At 40.6% G+C, this 17,917-nt stretch overlaps 1 pseudogene across 1 annotated transcript; it reads left to right on the forward strand.

Annotated features, from left to right (window-relative positions):
* Window positions 1-7,957: 7,957 nt before the first annotated feature.
* LOC311221245 (glutamate--cysteine ligase regulatory subunit-like) lies at window positions 7,958-8,720 on the forward strand (annotated as a pseudogene). The gene has a single exon. The product of its transcript is annotated as a glutamate--cysteine ligase regulatory subunit-like (transcript).
* Window positions 8,721-17,917: the final 9,197 nt, after the last annotated feature.

The raw sequence follows: 17,917 nt of genomic DNA on the forward strand, positions 1-17,917 counted from the left end.
TCCCCTGTATACTCCACCCCTTACAACTTCCCCACGCTGTCTAGTGAATCATATTCCTGAAGATTTCTTGGAATCTTGGATTTTTTGGGATTTGGAATTTCTTGTATTTTCTTCTTCATATTAGGCCTACAAAGATTAATCAGGGATTCCTATGCAACTACTCTCCTTAGCCATCTGTAAAATTTCTGGTAGGACTAAAGGCAAGCAAAATATCTCATATGAACAGGTGTTTGTGAATAGAAAAGGCATGTCCCCATGTAATAAGTACATGTGACTACAAAGTACAAGTATGTGACTTATTAAAAGTACTAAAAAAAAAGTTACATATTTATGAAGCAGAAAAACAGAAGTCAGTCAGTACCTCTACAGAGATTTTTTTCTTTGAAAAATATTTCTAAACACATATTTTCATGCATAAGCTAAAGTAAAGATTTGAAGTGGACCAAGAAAGAGAAATCTATATATGAGATAACATTAAATACTTTTATATAACAAGTATAAATACTTAAATATACCAATATATATACCAAATTTATTTTCAATACACAGAAGAAGGCTAGAAGAAGGAAGTATATTTTGTTTTAACATTCACCTTTTGGTTTGAAATATAGATATAGACCATCCCAGTGTCTCATTTATGTGCTGTTCAAAGGTTTCCACTAATGGAAAATATGTGAAACGCTTTTATACAGATAAGTGAACATCTAGAAACATTTCAGGTGACTTGCAGTGGGCCAGAACTGGATGCAAATATTGCACAGATTTAAATTTAGTACCAGCGAATAGTTACTTAAACATAGCTGTATGACTTCTCACAGCTGTTTTTGAACATGATCATTAGAAACATGGGACCAACCTTTGAATTCACCATTTTTTCAGTTCTTTAATTGAAAGACTAATTTATTCATCAACTCTCAAGTCAGACTGTGTCTTTATAGAGCTGAACAATGACAAACAAGGCCTTAAACAGGTGCTTACTGTATCCTTTTTTTTTTTTCCAGTATTTTGGTTAATGTTTGTGTCTAGTGTAGTGATGGGAGGAGTTATCATAAATCTTCCAACACCCTTCTTTCCAAGTTGATTCACAATTTATGTTCATTTGCCTCTAATGAGATGATTAGAGCTGAATCAGATCAGATTTAATCTGCAGTTAAACCGTGAAGTTATTTTTCCCCCAAATGAGGTTATAAAACCAACATCAAGCTTAAGCTGCTGTGTATTTTTCCTCCTTTTTCTTTTCTTTTTTTTTTTGTTTTGTTTTTGTGTGTGTGTTTTTTTTTTTTTTTGTTTGTTTGTTTGTTTTGTTTTTAAACTTCAACACTTCACAACTGCAAAACAAGGCATCTATTTGAGCATGGTAAATATGGTAAATACTGACATCTGCTTTTCAGCTACAGTGTAGTAAACTACACCAGTTGGGCAAGAACTACATAAATACGCTATTGAGATAGAGACATATTCAAATATAAGTTAAATTTCTTAGAGATCTTTAAATTTTATTTACTGACATTTCACAGACCCCTTGGTTTTGGTAATAAAACACCTTGTGTCATGTAAATTAACTAAGACAATTTAGCCAAAGTCACTAGAGACCTAGGTCACCAGATTCTTTTCATGTCCAGTAGTTGGCAAATGTGTATTAATTCCCCTTCTGTGGGTGCATAACGTTTTAGATATTCCTATTTCTCTATTTATCAAATGTGGGTTAATTACTTTCATGTAAGGTATTACTGATGCTTACTTCTTGCTTCCCTGTACTCCTCCTATTCATTGAAGTGCTTGTGCCAGATTTGGATGACTGAATCACACCATCTTTCTGCCTGTGAATGTTAACTTAAGAACAGAGCTGATACTGTTGAATAATTTCACATGGCTTCACCAATAACATCAAATGGGGAAGGTCTCTGCCTTCAGGACTAGATTTTCATCCATGACTTGTAAATGAAATAACTAGGAATTAAATAGTAATAATACGCACACACAAGCTGTTGTTAAAGTCTGTTGGAGCTGCAGGGTATCAAGAGTCTCCTCTGCTTTATGTGCATGGGTTACTGTAGGTAACAAGCCACAAAGGGAGGTTGTTTATCAGAAGCAGTACCTGTTCAGAGTAAGGAACAAATTTTCAGCATCTGAAACTCACACTGTGACACACTAATAGCTTGAAAAGCACAATAACTGTGTTGTTCAGGCAACTCATAAAACCTGGCCATCAGATCAATCCCTTGAGTCCACGTGAATTCTCCATAGTGTAAAATGCCAGCCCAGTGGTCCTTCCTAGAACAACTGATTGCAAGGTCATAGCCTTAGAAATCAAGGTCTTCATAAACGAAGATCTAATCAAATAACCCAAAGTAACTATATTTAATGCTGTCATTTCTGCAGCATTTCTATCATATTATATTTAGAAGTGTATAGAACTTGTATACTGTACTGTCTGCTTATCTGTAGCTTACCCAGTGAAATATTATTAGTTTTCATATCTATAACTTTTATTGTTTTATCTTTGACAAACTCTGAAATAGTACACTAGTGACATTTTTAAAAATTAGCCTTCTGCGTTTAAAGACCACTCATCATTTTCATCCATCATTGTTCTGGAAATGTCACATTGATTTTATCCTCTTTGCAATAAATGGTAACATCCAAAAACCAAACCAAACCAAAAACAAACAAACAAGTAAAAAAAAACAGTCTGACACTTCAAAATCAGCTGCCACTCTTGGATAGTGCAAAAATAAATAAAAGGACAATTTTCTTGAAGGACAGAAGAGGGAGAAAGAATGTAAGGCAGGGTGAGAGAGAAAAAAAGCTTTCTCTTTCTGGCAATACTGACAACAACCAAAAGAGCAGGAATCATAAATAGTGTTTTGTTTTTCCTGTCCCACCAAATTTATATAAATAGTAATACTGATCAATGAAAATGCCTACTAACATGTCCTAAGAATATTAGTTAAATATATTTCCAAATACAGTCTAATACACTGAAAAAAGAAATGGGAAGCAAAGATTGTAATTGCGTGCTCCCTTTCCTAATTTCCCAACTCCACTACCAGTCTGTTAAAGTAGCAGACACCTTCAACAGAAACATGGGTCTTAACAAATCTTGCAGGAATTTGCCACTGACCTTAACATCTCCAGCTGTTTGCATCTAATGGCAGCAAGTGTTTGCATCTAATGGACAGTCTGAGAAGATGGGACTGAACCAAGAAATTTTCCAGAAGTCAGGCTTGCCCAAAACCTCACTGATGTTATTACAATGTAACCTTTGGTGGCATTGGATGATGAATCAACTACCAAGTGCAGATAGTTAGAGGGACTGGAAAGTGGAAGATGCGGGTCCCAAAATGAATGCAGAGTTTGCAGTCAGGTGTCCAGAGCTATGCAGTGATAGAAATGTCTAAAAGGGCTTCAAAATTTAAGGAATCCATGACAAGTTAGGAGAAGAATTCCTCAAGAAAGACTTCAGGATGTTGTGAGGTCATAATGAAAGGGAGAGAGCAGGTTTTGATTTGTCTTCACAACCAATAATCTAACAGAAAATAAAAGATTTTTCTGTTTGGATATTTTCACAAAACTTCATATTGTGTCAGTGGAGAGCAAAATCCATTGCATTCTTTTTATTCTATTAAGATTTTTTTTTGGATCCTGAAACAAACAAACAAACAAACAAACCACCAAAACTGTTTTCTTAGTAAACTTGGGAACAATCTCCACTCAGACACAAATATGATTTCAGTTTAGCATTTCATCCATTTAGCAATCAAATATGATTTCAGTTTAGCATTTCATCCTTATTTAGCAAAGCATGTAAACACCCACTTAATTTTAAGCAAGTGCTTAAATCCTATTCCAGTGGCAATTAATCAGGCACTAAAGTTAAGTGTGTGTTTAAATGCTTTGATGATTTGAAGCCTAAACAATGAGCAAAGTAATGGCTTACTGAGATTACTCTGCACCAGGAAATACTGCTTATTGAAGAAGGGACAGTATGGTACACCTCAACCCATTACGTGGTAAAAGAAAGGACTTTGGATTGCTTATATGTTTTTGTACAGCCTTTCATCATCATTAAAACAAAGTAACTCCAAAGAAGGAAAAAATATCCTTGAGAAAATTTCAAAGCTACAAATAAATAATGAGCCATATCATATTTCAATCTGTAATCACAATTTATGGAGATAGTGGAGGCTATGGTATGTTCATCTGTCACGTACATGAGCAATAAGGACATGCCATGAACAATGAGCCTATAAAACAGGATCATAACAGAAGAAAGCTTTAATATACTTATTATTTAGATTAGGATTTAACACTTTTTTCCCCCCTAAATTGAACATCAAACATATAATAAAGAGATGTTTTATCTCCTCCATCACAGATGGAATGAGTTTTTAAGTGTTTTCTTGTAGAAATAACATTTGGGCATATATTTGGAGGTAATAGGAATGGATGTAGCCCCTACCCAATTCAATAGTAAAACAGTTTTTAAATCTAAGTATGTTTTATGCTCATGAGGAAACAACTATATGGGACATGCTTGTGTCCGCAGGACAGTAGCATCTTGGCTAATTTAGTCTAAATCCTTACACTGTAGCTTGAGGACATCAAAGGAGCTTAAACATATTACTGAAAATGAGAATATTCAGAAGTATTGAAGGAAGTACTTCATATACACTTCATATATACTTCATATATGAAGTACACATATAAACCAGAAAGTAAACCTTCCAGTTCAGGGCATACCCAATGAGCAGCTGGAAGGGTTAGAGTAAGTCTGTGTGGTCTGTCTATTCCACAAACCTCTATTAGAGAGTTTCTTGCTGTCCTCCTGAGAGTGCCAGTGACTGACGTAGATGGGCTAGGTATACCATTAGACAGAGGTCTGTCATTGCGTTCTCTGGATTCCACAGTAAAAATCTGGCAACTAAAATTATTGTTCAGGAGGACTAAGGGTTCAAAGTCACCTGTTAATATTTAAAGGTAAATGAGATAACTCTGATGCAGACACTACATTGCTACTAAACACAGATGTTATAGGCAAATAGGTATTTAAAATCTCATTAGTCACTTTTTTTTTTTTTTTTTTTTTTTTTTAACTTAGACTAGGCTTCCTCTATATCTTCAGCTACGTCTTGTTAGATGCCTGTTTACATTTGTAAAACTGGGATAACATAACTCTTTTTCTTAATCTAGTTGATGTCTTTGGATGAGGAATACCAAAATAATACAGTATTGTCCTATCTGAATAAAGTGTAAATTTTACTTTACATATCCAGGGGTATATATGCAGATTATGTGTATTACAATATTTATCCTATCCTATGTGTATTACAATATTTATCCTATTCTACTTTCTCAGAAAGGGTATTAAGTACAAGTACTATTGAATTTGGCACAGAGTTTGAGTAATCTTCTCAACAAGTGAATCTCACTAAGTTTCACATCAGCATCTGATAAAAAATAAATAAAAAAGCAAACAAGCTAGTAATATATCTATATATCTATATATCTTGCTATAGACAGGATTGCTGAGGGAAAAAAAAAAAAAAAAAAGTCTCTTCCTTTAGTTTTATATAGCACTCACAAGAATAGAGGCCCCATATTTGAGGCCAGCAGATGTTACCATAATAATTAACATTAAAAAATTAGGAGCATTTGAAACTGTCAGGCATCCTATCTCTGCTTTTTTCCTTCATCCACTGCTGATATTCATAGGGGAAGCAAACGAAGCTTAAGAACTATCAGGTTCCTTCTTGAATATCTCACAGAGGCTTGAACTTCATAAAGGAATTATCTTAATCATATCATCAAAGGAAAGGGCTTGAAATATGATCTCAGATGAAAACTTCGATGGAGAGAAGCATAGCATAAATTTCTCAGCTCTCAGGCCTTGGAAATTACAGCCATGATTCCATATCTCAGGCTCTGGAAGGAATAATAATTACTATTTGGCAATTTATCAAGGTGAGGGTTCCACTGGAGGGAACATCTTATTCAATTTGGAAGCTAAAATTACACAACTAGTGGGATATTAAATAGCAGCACAAAGCAGGAAGGATATGCAAGGAAAGTGATGGAACAAATCTGCGGTAAAGGTGAAGAACTCCTAACAAGTTTTCAAGCCAGCCTCTGCTTACCTCCTTGTTTTCCATTTACATCTTAAGATTATGCAGCAGAAAAAGTCTTCATAGGATGCTGGCCCAGCTCAGCAGTGAAAAAATAGCAGAACCATTAGCAGATTATCAAACCTGGAGTGGTATAATTGCTCTGCAGGTTTTCCTCTTCCTCGAGGGACACATAGGTGATCTGGGTATATCTCTTGCACGTGTCACAAGCTTTCATGTTGGAACAAAATATTTAACTATATCTTTGAAGATAATTGCAACTTAAGTAGCTATTAGATATGCAGTTAAAAGCATACTTCTGCTATTGTAAACAATTGGGACTGATATTTTGGAATATTACTGCCCCATGGTTAATATACTGTTCCTGATTACTACTTCACTGAAAACATTAAGAGAAGTTAGATAACTTAGACTCCCTTATATCCCCCATTTCAGCTGTTAATTGCAGGAGAATAGGAATATATACATGGTCTATAACGTGCAGTACTTGCCTCTTCTAACAGACATTTACCATTCAGACTCTTTACCTTAGCCACCTCCTTCATCAAATAGAAATAGAAAGAAATCAGTACTTATAGGATTTTGTACAGAAGCCCCTGAGCAACCTAATCAAAGGTAATTTGGCTTTATTATGAAGTTGGACTTGAGGAACTCATGAGATCCTTTCCAACCTTAATTGTTCTGTGACTCATAGAATCACAGAATGGTTTGAGTTGGGAGGGACATTAAAGATCATTTAGTTCCAAATCCCCAAGGCAGGGACACCTTCCAATTGACCAGGCTGCCAAAAGTCCCATCCAACCTGGCCTTGAACACTTCCAGGGATGGTGCATCCACAACTTCTGTAGCCAGCCTTTCTGGTACCTTATCAGCTTCATAGTGAAGAATTTCTTCTTCTTATATCTAACCTAAATCTTGCCTGGTTTAGTTTAAAACCATTACCCCTTGTCCTGTTACTACATGCCCTTGTAAAAAGTCTCTTCCCAGCTTTTCTGTAGGCCCCCTTTAAGTACTGGAAGACTACAATAAGGTCTCCCTGGAGCTTTCTCTTCTCCAGGCTAAACAACCTCAACTTTCTCAGCCTTTCTTTATAGAAGAGGTGCTCCAGCCCTCTGATTATCCTCATGGCCCTCCTCCGGACCCACTCCAACAGGTCCATGTCTTTCTTATGTTGGGGGTCCCAGAATTCCAGCTGGAGTCTTGTGAGTGTGATGAAAGGAGAAGAATCACCTCCTTCAACATGCTAGCTACACTTCTTTTGATGCAGCCCAGGATATGGTTCATTTTCTGGGTTGCAAGCACACATCACTGGCTCATATTCACCGGTCTCTGCCTGGACATTGAGAACAACTCTTTGAATGTGACCATCTTGCCAATTCTTTATCCACTGAATGGTTAGTTAATTTATTCTGCTCATCTAGTCTGCTCTATGACACCATGTGCCTGAGTGCACGTATGCTTCTTTAACTCTGACAGGCTTGGTGCCATGACTACGCCCCTGGGGACCCTGTTCCAGTGCAAAACAATGCTGTCAGAGAAGAACCTTTTCCTGTCCAGCCTGAACATCTCCTGTTGCTTAACACCATTTCTGTGGGTCCCTACAGAGAACAGAGAAATACTGGTCACTAAAGAGAATAGATCGGCACCTGGCCCTCCACTACCCCTCATGAGGAATCTGTAGGCTGCAATGAGGTCTCCCCTCAGCCTCCTCTTTTCCAGGCTGAACAGGGCTAGTGACCTCAGACACTCAAGGGCCGGGGCCAGTGATGGGTGGCATACAGGCCCATGAGGCCTGAGCAACCTCAGCCACCCGACCCTGGTGTTGACTCACCCTCAACCTGCAGACTGGCAACCTGCTCAACCAGAGCTGTGGCCACAAGAAGTGCCCAGCCACCCCCAGTGAGGAGTGGGGGGACTGCATTCAGTAAAAACTGACTGAATGGAGCTTAAAGATAGGACAAGATCTGAACCAGGAAATAGTGGAGGTTCCAGAATGTAGTGTAGCTCAAGCCATAGAAAAAGTGAATCGTAAAGAAAGGGATGAGTTGAAAGTATCAGCAAAACTTTTCATCATTGGATCAAACTCTTCATCAGTCAGAGACGCAGTTGATATGTCATGTTCAGCTCTTGGGGTTGCTCAGTTAGATTCAGTCATTATTGCCCCACCTCCCACTAAAGATGGAAATAGCCTCTCAGAGTATTTGCAACCTTCTTGGCAAGAACTTGAAAGTCTGGTTCAAAATAAAAAGATTGTTACCATATATACTCTGACTTTGATAAAACACTGTTAGAACAGGTGTATGTGTGGGCACAGGTGAAACCAAGTAGTAATCAGGTGAACCTAGCTTCCTGTTGTGTGATGCCACTTGATCTCACAGCACTTGCAAAACAGGATGACATACAGTTGTTAACTGAAATAATGACTGAAACAAATTACTTTGTGAAGCAAGTTTCCAAGAAGTTCTTTGGGAAAGCATCCAGAATATCAAAGCGCACAAATGGATTCCTTTATGGATTCTCTAACATTCAGTCATTGTTAAAAGCAGAGTCAAGTCCAGATGCTATATCATGCAAGCTAAAAGAAATGCCTCTTAAAACACTCTCATCTTTTTATTTTTTTATTTTTTTATTTTTTTATTTTTTTATTTTTTTATTTTTTTATTTTTTATTTTTTTATTTTTTTATTTTTTATTTTTTTATTTTTTTATTCTTCTTTGAAATGGCCTACTGTTTTAATTTCTTGGGGATGGGGGAACAGTGTTTGTTGTTTTTTTTTCCTAGGGAGACTTTTACAACATTTACAACCAAGACCAAAAGTTGTAATTATTCAGTGTGATGTCAGCAGGAGTGTCTGCAGTGCTCTAACACTATTTTTCTTTCTTAACCTATTAACCAGTGCATGCACCTGAATGACTCTACTGTGCCCAGCTCAGATACAAGTGTCTGCACTAGTTAAATGAATCTCATAACATGACTCAACAGAAATCCAACAGTTTCTTTGGATATACTAAGCTACATCTTATGTGAACATAAGGATCATAGCACTGAACATTTATGTTCCACAGTATGAAAAAATATATAATGAAGACCAGCCTACTTCCTCTATGTGTTGCCTTTTCTGGTGTAGGTAGATTAAGGCAGGGGCATCTTCTCTTTAATATGCCCAGAAACTTGAGGTTTCAATGGTACAGATATCTTGTGAATGACTCATGCTAACTTACTTACCTAATAATCAATTAAATTGTGTGTTTTATAAGTGATAGTTTGTGAGTTTTTGTGAATTGTGAGTTTTATAAGTGACGATGGATCAGTGGATTCCTTAAAATCTGCAGTATCATGCAGATACATGGATAACAGTGAATTTATCTTTGCATTAATACATTCAGTTCACAAATTTCCTGCATGTTTGTTTAGTCTCAAGTATATTCTATGCTATTCCCAGACCAATATATAAATTATTGTAAAAATGTTTAGGCAGTGTCATGCTTTATGAACCAGACCCCTGGGCTGTTCAGCATGGGTTAAACCAAGGACAGACTCTTTTTCATGACAAAGATATTAAGGTATCTATTATGAAGCTCTGACCATCAAATTACTCACTGTTTGTCATACCATTTTTAATTTACATGGTGCAAGGGGCTTAAATGTCAGCATCTCTGTTATAACTTAGACTCCAGTGTCTTTAATTAATGCTTCATGGTTATGAAGCATGGTAACATGTTATGGTTATTTAGAATTTGCTGAAACCCCAAGAGTCGTAAATTTCCTTTACAGGTCTTTGTGGTATGAACTTTAACAAAACAGCTATAAAGAGGCAATAGGAATGAACAGTACATCACATAAAGCAGAGCAAAGAACGAGGTAAGGTGGGAATAAACTCCAAACAGATTGCAAGGTTTCGTCTTTTCTAGGGTAGGGCTTGTGATTTTTCTGTTTGTTAGTTTCTCCAGAAGCAGAGAAGTGGAGAGTTAGTAGGAAATAAATTGTGCATAAAATTCTTCACATACATGTAGGTTTGTTTCTTATTTGCACAGTGATTAAATTCATATATCTTATGAACATATAGTTAACTAAATCTTAAAGGAGTCAATCTACTTGCATTCAATGCTCTTATTTTATTACCTGATGTGCTTGATGAATGTCTAAATTCTTTGAATTGGTCATGCAATCAGTTGTATGAACATGGCCATACAACTATGAAACATAAGATGATGGCGAGACTAGGGAAAATCACTCTATTAGCTTTCATCTGTGTTTGTGGAGGCACATTGCAGAGCTAGAATAAACACTGGACTCTGAAAAAGTCAATGAAGCAATATCAATGGTAGAACAGGATGTCCTTGTCTTCCAAATATGATCCCCCTGGGTCAACGACAACTTAGGTAATGACCTTCCAACTCTTCTTAGTTTTTCAGATCACATATCACAGAATCACAGAATTTCTAGGTTGGAAGAGACCTCAAGATCATCGAGTCCAACCTCTGACCTAACGCTAACAGTCCCCACTAAACCATATCCCTAAGCTCTACATCTAAACGTCTTTTGAAGACTTCCAGGGATGGTGACTCCACCACTTCCCTAGGCAGCCTGTTCCAATGCCTCACAACCCTTTCAGTAAAGAAGTTCTTCCTAACATCCAACCTAAAACTCCCCTGGTGCAACTTAAGCCCATTCCCCCTCGTCCTGTCACCAGGCACGTGGGAGAACAGACCAACCCCCACCTCGCTACAGCCTCCTTTAAGGTACTTATAGAGAGCGATAAGGTCACCCCTGAGCCTCCTCTTCTCCAGGCTGAACAAGCCCAGCTCCCTCAGCCGCTCCTCGTAGGACTTGTTCTCCAGGCCCCTCACCAGCTTCGTCGCCCTTCTCTGCACCCGCTCAAGCACCTCGATGTCCTTCTTGTAGCGAGGGGCCCAAAACTGAAAACAGTACTCGAGGTGCGGCCTCACCAGAGCCGAGTACAGGGGGACGATCACCTCCCTAGCCCTGCTGGTCACACTGTTTCTGATACAAGCCAGGATGCCATTGGCCTTCTTGGCCACCTGAGCACACTGCTGGCTCATATTCAGCCGACTATCAACCATCACTCCCAGGTCCTTCTCTGCCTGGCAGCTCTCCAACCATTCCTCTCCCAGCCTGTAGCTCTGCTTGGGGTTATTGCGCCCCAGGTGCAGGACCCGGCACTTGGCCTTGTTGAACTTCATGCAGTTGACCTCAGCCCATCGGTGCAGCCTATCCAGATCCTCCTGCAGAGCTTTCCTACCCTCAAGCAGATCGACACACACACCTAACTTGGTGTCATCTGCAAACTTACTGAGGGTGCACTCAATGCCCTCGTCCAGATCATCAATGAAGATATTAAAGAGGACCGGCCCCAGCACCGAGCCCTGGGGGATGCCACTAGTGACTGGCCTCCAACTGAACTTGGCTCCATTCACCACGACTCTTTGGGCCCGGCTATCCAGCCAATTTCTAACCCAACGACGCGTGCACCAGTCCGAGCCAAGAGCAGCCAGTTTCTTGAGGAGAATGCTGCAGGAAACGGTGTCAAAAGCCTTGCTGAAGTCAAGGTAGACCACATCCACAGCCTTTCCCTCATCCACCCAGCGCGTCACTTTGTCATAGAAGGAGATCAGGTTCGTCAAGCAGGATCTGCCTTTCATAAACCCATGCTGACTGGGCCTGATCGCCTGGTTGCCCTGCAAGTGCCGCATGATGACTCTCAAGAGGATCTGCTCCATGAGCTTCCCTGGCACTGAGGTCAAACTGACAGGCCTGTAGTTTCCCGGGTCTGCCCTCCGGCCCTTCTTGTAGATGGGCGTCACATTTGCTAGCCGCCAGTCAACTGGGACCTCCCCCGATCACCAGGACTGCTGATAAATGATGGATAGTGGCTTGGCCAGCTCCTCTGCCAGTTCTCTCAGTACCCTTGGGTGGATCCCATCCGACCCCATTGATTTGTGCACATCCAAGTGCCGTAGCAGGTCACCAACCAGTTCTTCGTGGATAGTGAGGGCCACATCCTGCTCTCCATCCCCTTCCACCAGCTCAGGGTACTGGGTATCCAGAGAACAACCGGTATTGCCGCTAAAGACTGAGGCAAAGAAGGCATTGAGCACCTCTGCCTTTTCCTCATCTCTTGTAACTAAGTTTCCCCCCGCATCCAGTAAAGGATGGAGATTTTCCTTAGTCCTCCTTTTTTTGTTGATGTATTTATAAAAACATTTTTTGTTATCTTTAACGGCAGTAGCCAGATTGAGCTCCAGATGAACTTTGGCCTTCTTAATTTTGTCCCTGCACAGCCTCGCTACATCCTTATAGTCCCCCCTAGTGGCCTGCCCACTTTTCCAAAGATTATAAACCCTCTTTTTCTCCTAAGATCAAGCCACAATTCTCTGTTGAGCCAGGCTGGTCTTCTTCCCTGCCAGCTCATCTTTGGGCACGTGCGGAGAGACTGTTCCTGCGCCATTAAGATTTCCCTCTTGAAGAGCGCCCAGCCTTCCTGGACCCCTCTGCCCTTCAGAACCACCTCCCAAGGGACTCCACCAACTAGTGTCCTGAGCAGCTCAAAGTCAGCCCTCCGAAAGTCCAATACAGCGGTTTTACTGGTCCCCTTCCTGGCCTCGCCAAGAATAGTGAACTCCACCATTTTGTGGTCACTCTGCCCAAGACAGCTCCCCACAATCACATCCTCCACCAGTCCTTCTCTGTTTGTGAAGAGAAGGTCTAGCGGGGCACCACCCCTGGTAGGTTCACTAACCAGCTGTGTCAGGAAGCTATCTTCCACGCTCTTCAGAAACCTCCTAGACTGCTTTCTCAGGGCTGTGTTGTGCTTCCAGGATATGTCAGGGAAGTTGAAGTCCCCCACAAGTACAAGAGCTGAAGATTTCGCAATTTCTGTCAGCTGCCTGTAGAACTCCTCATCCGTCTCCTCATCCTGGTTCGGCGGTCTATAGCAGACCCCAACCAGGACACTAGCCTTGTTGTCCCTGCCAGTCCTAACCCAAAGGGACTCGACCTTGTCATTCCCAGCCTCGAGTTCTACAACCTCGAAAGACTCTCTATTATAGAGAGCCACACCACCACCCCTTCTGTGCTGCCTGTCCCTTCTGAAGAGCTTATAGCCAGGCATTGCAGCACTCCAGTCATGAGACTGGTCCCACCACGTCTCTGCGATGGCAACCAAGTTGTAGCCTGCCTGCTGCACAATGGCTTCCAGCTCCTCCTGTTTGTTACCCATGATGCGTGCATTGGTGTAGATGCACTTCAGCTGGGCCATTACCTTATCCTCCGGCCTTGCCATCGTTCCCCCTGGCACAGCCCCAACAATCCTTGCTTCAGCCCCATCCCCCTTCTTACCTAGTTTAAAGCCCTCTCAATGAGCCCTGCCAGCTCCTGGCCCAGGATCCTTTTTCCCCTAAAAGATAGGGACCCGTCTGCGGCCATCAGGCCAGGTGCTGAGTAAAGTGCCCCATGATTGAAAAACCCAAGATTTCTGCGTTGGCACCAGCCCCGGATCCATGTGTTTAACAGGTGGGCTTTCCGTGTCCTCTCTGTACCCCTCCCTGCCACCGTAGGGATGGACGAAAACACTACCTGCACTCCCGCTCCATCCACTAACCGACCCAGCCCCCTAAAGTCTCTTTTGATAGCCTTCAGGCTTCTCTCTTCAATGTTGTCACTGCCCACCTGGACTATCAAAAGAGGGTAATAGTCAGAGGGGCGTACCAGGTTGGGAAGCTTCCTGGCAATGTCCCTGACCCTGGCCCCAGGGAGGCAGCAGACTTCCCTACGGGTAGGGTCAGGCCGACAAATAGGGCCCTCTGTTCCCCTAAGAATCGAGTCTCCAACAACAATAACCCTCCTGTCTTTCTTGGTGGAGGCAGTCCTGAGGCATGGAGTCGACCTCCTCGCCCTAGGCATCCTCCTGGGAACACTTGCTACCTCTTCCTCAGCTACTGGTCTGTCGAGCTCCAGGGCCTCAAACCTGTTGTGTAAGGGCACCTGGGAATGCGGGGCCGGAAGGGGAGGGCGTCGCCTGCGATGTCGAGCAGGGACCTGTTTCCATTCCTCCTGAACTCCCAGATCCCCTCCATCTGCCCGACGGCTACACAGGAAACATCCTGTTTTCTTCTGAATGACAATTGCTAATAAGCAAAAGTTTTAAGTGGGAATTTGTAGTCAAGAATAAGATACACATTTAAAGTACAGGAAGCTATAAATGGACTCAAGTATATAACAGATATTATGAACCATGTATCTAGAAGAAACTGGAAAAAAGCTACAGTATGGTTAAGAACTGTAATATCACAAGTGTAACAGGTTGGAATTCAGTGTCATATATTGTCATATTAACAAGGAAAGTGTTTTTTCTTAAAAATAAGTTAGAAGAAATGTGAAATAACAGCAGAGCTATTTGAGGTCCAGTGTTTGATTATTAGGGCTATTAGAGAAACATGAGAAATGCTATACAAGTTTTCTGTTAACATAGAAAGTAGAGATGGCATTCTATTTGTTCAAAAGTGCAGGACTAGTGTCATGCACCAGACTACCAAAGTGGCTCCAAAGAATCTTATGGTTCAATAACCTGGACAAACTCAATTTGTCTGCATGCATATGCACACACATCTGTTAATACAGAAGATAAGAAAGAAGAAGACAGGAATAAACTGTGATACACATTTGTCAAAATTGTATATGTGCTTTAAAAAGCTGAGTTGTCTTAAGAGAGAGATCAAGAACTGCTGTGCTACTTTGAGCTAACCTGCCTCAGTAAAATCTTGTGGGTTAGGGGCTGAAATAAGAGCACATACTGAACAAAAGATAGTTATTTTGGCTGTACACAATCATCAGTCACTGCAATTGTGATTTCTCAGAATCTTCAAGACTACCCGGAATATACAGAAGTCATTTGAAGAACACCCAGCAGTGCCCTCCTCCTACCAGCTCTGTCCATCCCAGCCTCTCTCATCTCAAGGACTGAGAAACAATCCATAACTTTGTCCTACTTTGCATGTTTAACTGCAAATATAGATGCACGCAAAATATTACAGGTTCATGAACAGGGCCTCGTGTGGCTATTCTGTTTAAGTTATAACAAATGTTTAACTGAAATGATGCAATTTAGTGTAATAAAATACAGTCAGGAAAAAAATAAAAAAATAAAAATCTGAGTTCATGAGTTGTTCTACAGAGAAGTGCCAGAAATGAGTTCAGGAGGAGACTGATTTCTCCCTCCCAAGACCTGGGAAACAACTAACTGACAGTCTGCATTGCAGTTTTGGCCTAGATTTGCTACTGAACTCTGACTAGGTGAACTAGCTCAGAGGCTGTTAAATCCAAATCAAGATACATGCAGACCTTAATGTCATATATTCTGAAACTATCTGCATCAGTTATGCACCCCAAAGTACTGTACTACTGAAATGAATTGCTTCCTAGGTCTTGGTGCCACTCACCTGAGGTGGATATTTCCTCTTTGTGCATTGCACACTGATGGTTTAATGTCTCCAGTTGCTGAAACTGGTACAAGTTCCATTGCAGCAGCTGGGACTACCATTGTTTGTAGCCATGGTCCGACTAGGCAGGTTTCCCTCCTCACTTGGATTTATTCAGAACAGCAAGTATGTGGAAGAATGGAGTTAGAGGTTGGATCAGAGAATGAATTACACTGTATGTCCTTGTCTTATCTGGAAGGGAACCTCATACCTCCCACGTGTGAAGTTGGGGAGGAATAGTGTTAGTACCAGGAAAAGTGTTAGTTGCTGCTCCACATACTGAACTGTAAGCAACTTTGTTAGCCACTTCATTATCAGAATAGAAAAGAAGCTTTGGGGAGATCAGCCCGTAGTTTCAAGTAGGAAAGACTAAATAACCAGAAGTTCAGAGATCAAGTTCATAAGCACATCAGAGATTTTCAATATCTTGTTAATTGTCAGTATTGTCAATATGTAACATTTTTCTTGGATGTCATTAGTGTACTATACAGACTCAGATCTGAGTCAAATACACACTATGGACATAGCATGATGTAGCTTATATTTGTGAAGATGAAATGTAGTCCTTGTTTCCATAAAGTCTACATAATTTATGTTTTTTCATGAATTTTAGGGTACAGTTTTAATGAAGGAGAATTCTTCCTCCCTCAGGTACAAGTACCCACATCATGTTAACTCTCAAAGTAAATATTTTACTGTCCTTGTAATAGGACATGTAAAATGTAATAATGTTCTACCTGAACAGTGAAAAAGAACGCAGAGGTAGCACATTGTGTCTTCGTGGAAGGATAAGCAGACCAGAAATACATTTGATACAGTTCGGATATGAAGACAGAAATAAAAATTGTTGGGGATAGGCCTCAGCTTTTGTTCATCCAATGCTGTGTGCATAGCTTCACTCCCTCCAGTGCAGCTCCTTCCTGGTGTAAATCAATGTAAAATTATTCATAAAACTAAACGTTACATCTCTGCTAACTATTAACCACACCACTGAAGTCAATGTAGTTGCCCTAGTGTAAAGACATTTTGCACTTAATCATTTAAAACTGCACTAGAATATTTTTTTTAGATGTCTTAATACTAGGATTTGTCACTAACTCTGATACATTTACTGTAAAGATTCCCATCTTCTTCCTATCTTCAGTCACTGCATGGAGGTCTTGAGAAATCTTTGTAGTTCTCTGGCTCAAATAATGCAAATATCCTACTGTGAATGATTTCTTTTGTCATCTATGCAATAATAAAATGTTTAGTTTGAGTGAAATACAAGAACGATCCACTCATCTCTCCCTTTCTTCTAGTCAACTACAAAAACATCTAATTGCCCTTCTGTTGACTTTCCTGCCAAGAGCATCCACTTACTTCCCATTTCCCCACACTCAGTCCAACAAAACCAATTTTTTCCTGTTAGCCACGTTTTTTCATGCAACAAACTGAAAGCTCTCTCCAGACGTGGAGAGCCCATCCATGAACAATTTTGAAAGTAAAGGTGAGGGGAGAATCTGCTGATAAGATACAAGAAAATACGTTCCTCCCCCTCTTTCCCCCACCTCCCTCCTCCCCCCAAAAAAATAAAATAAAATTGAAATCCCAGTCTTGGTGTAAGAGGTGAATGGGGAAAATAAATAAATGAATAAAAAGAACATTACTTTTCTCTTCAGAATACTTAGTACTGAAAGCATTTCCAGGTATTGCTACCATGCCTCAAGGGACTGCAAATGTCTTCTGTCGTCATTCCCATCCATTGAAATGTACATTACAGAATCACAGAATTTCTAGGTTGGATTAGACACTATAGGGAGAAAACCAGGGCAAGGTACAAATGGAACAAAACAAAGCATAGCCTATCGAGGCTCACTTTTTTTTTGGGGGGGGGGATGTGGGGGTTGTTCAAAGGAATGATGTGTCCCTAAAACAAGCCATTTTTCTCTCCCTAGATGCACCACATGCACACATGCACACACACACAGACTTCTGCTCTCATTGTAGGCATCCACTTTCTGAATAACCATTTCTGTAAGTAAACAAGCTGCTCTGACTGCAGCATAAAATGAGCTTAATAACAACTGAGATCAGAATGAGCCAAGATAGTAGGGGAGAATAGTGGGGGATCATTCCTAAGACTGTTTGCCCCTGAAGGGAGAATTATTATTATGACCTTGTACCACCGAGCAGGCATGTGCTCCTAGCTGGATCAAATGTAGGCCTTGGCAAAGCTCTGTGCCTGGGAACGTGGTTGCAGTATCTAGTTTTTAACACTACTGGAAGTGTTGCTATGGGCACTGAGGCACAGGA

The sequence above is a fragment of the Netta rufina genome, assembly GCF_964035555.1.
Source record: "Netta rufina genome assembly, chromosome: Z".
Taxonomy (NCBI): domain Eukaryota; kingdom Metazoa; phylum Chordata; class Aves; order Anseriformes; family Anatidae; genus Netta; species Netta rufina.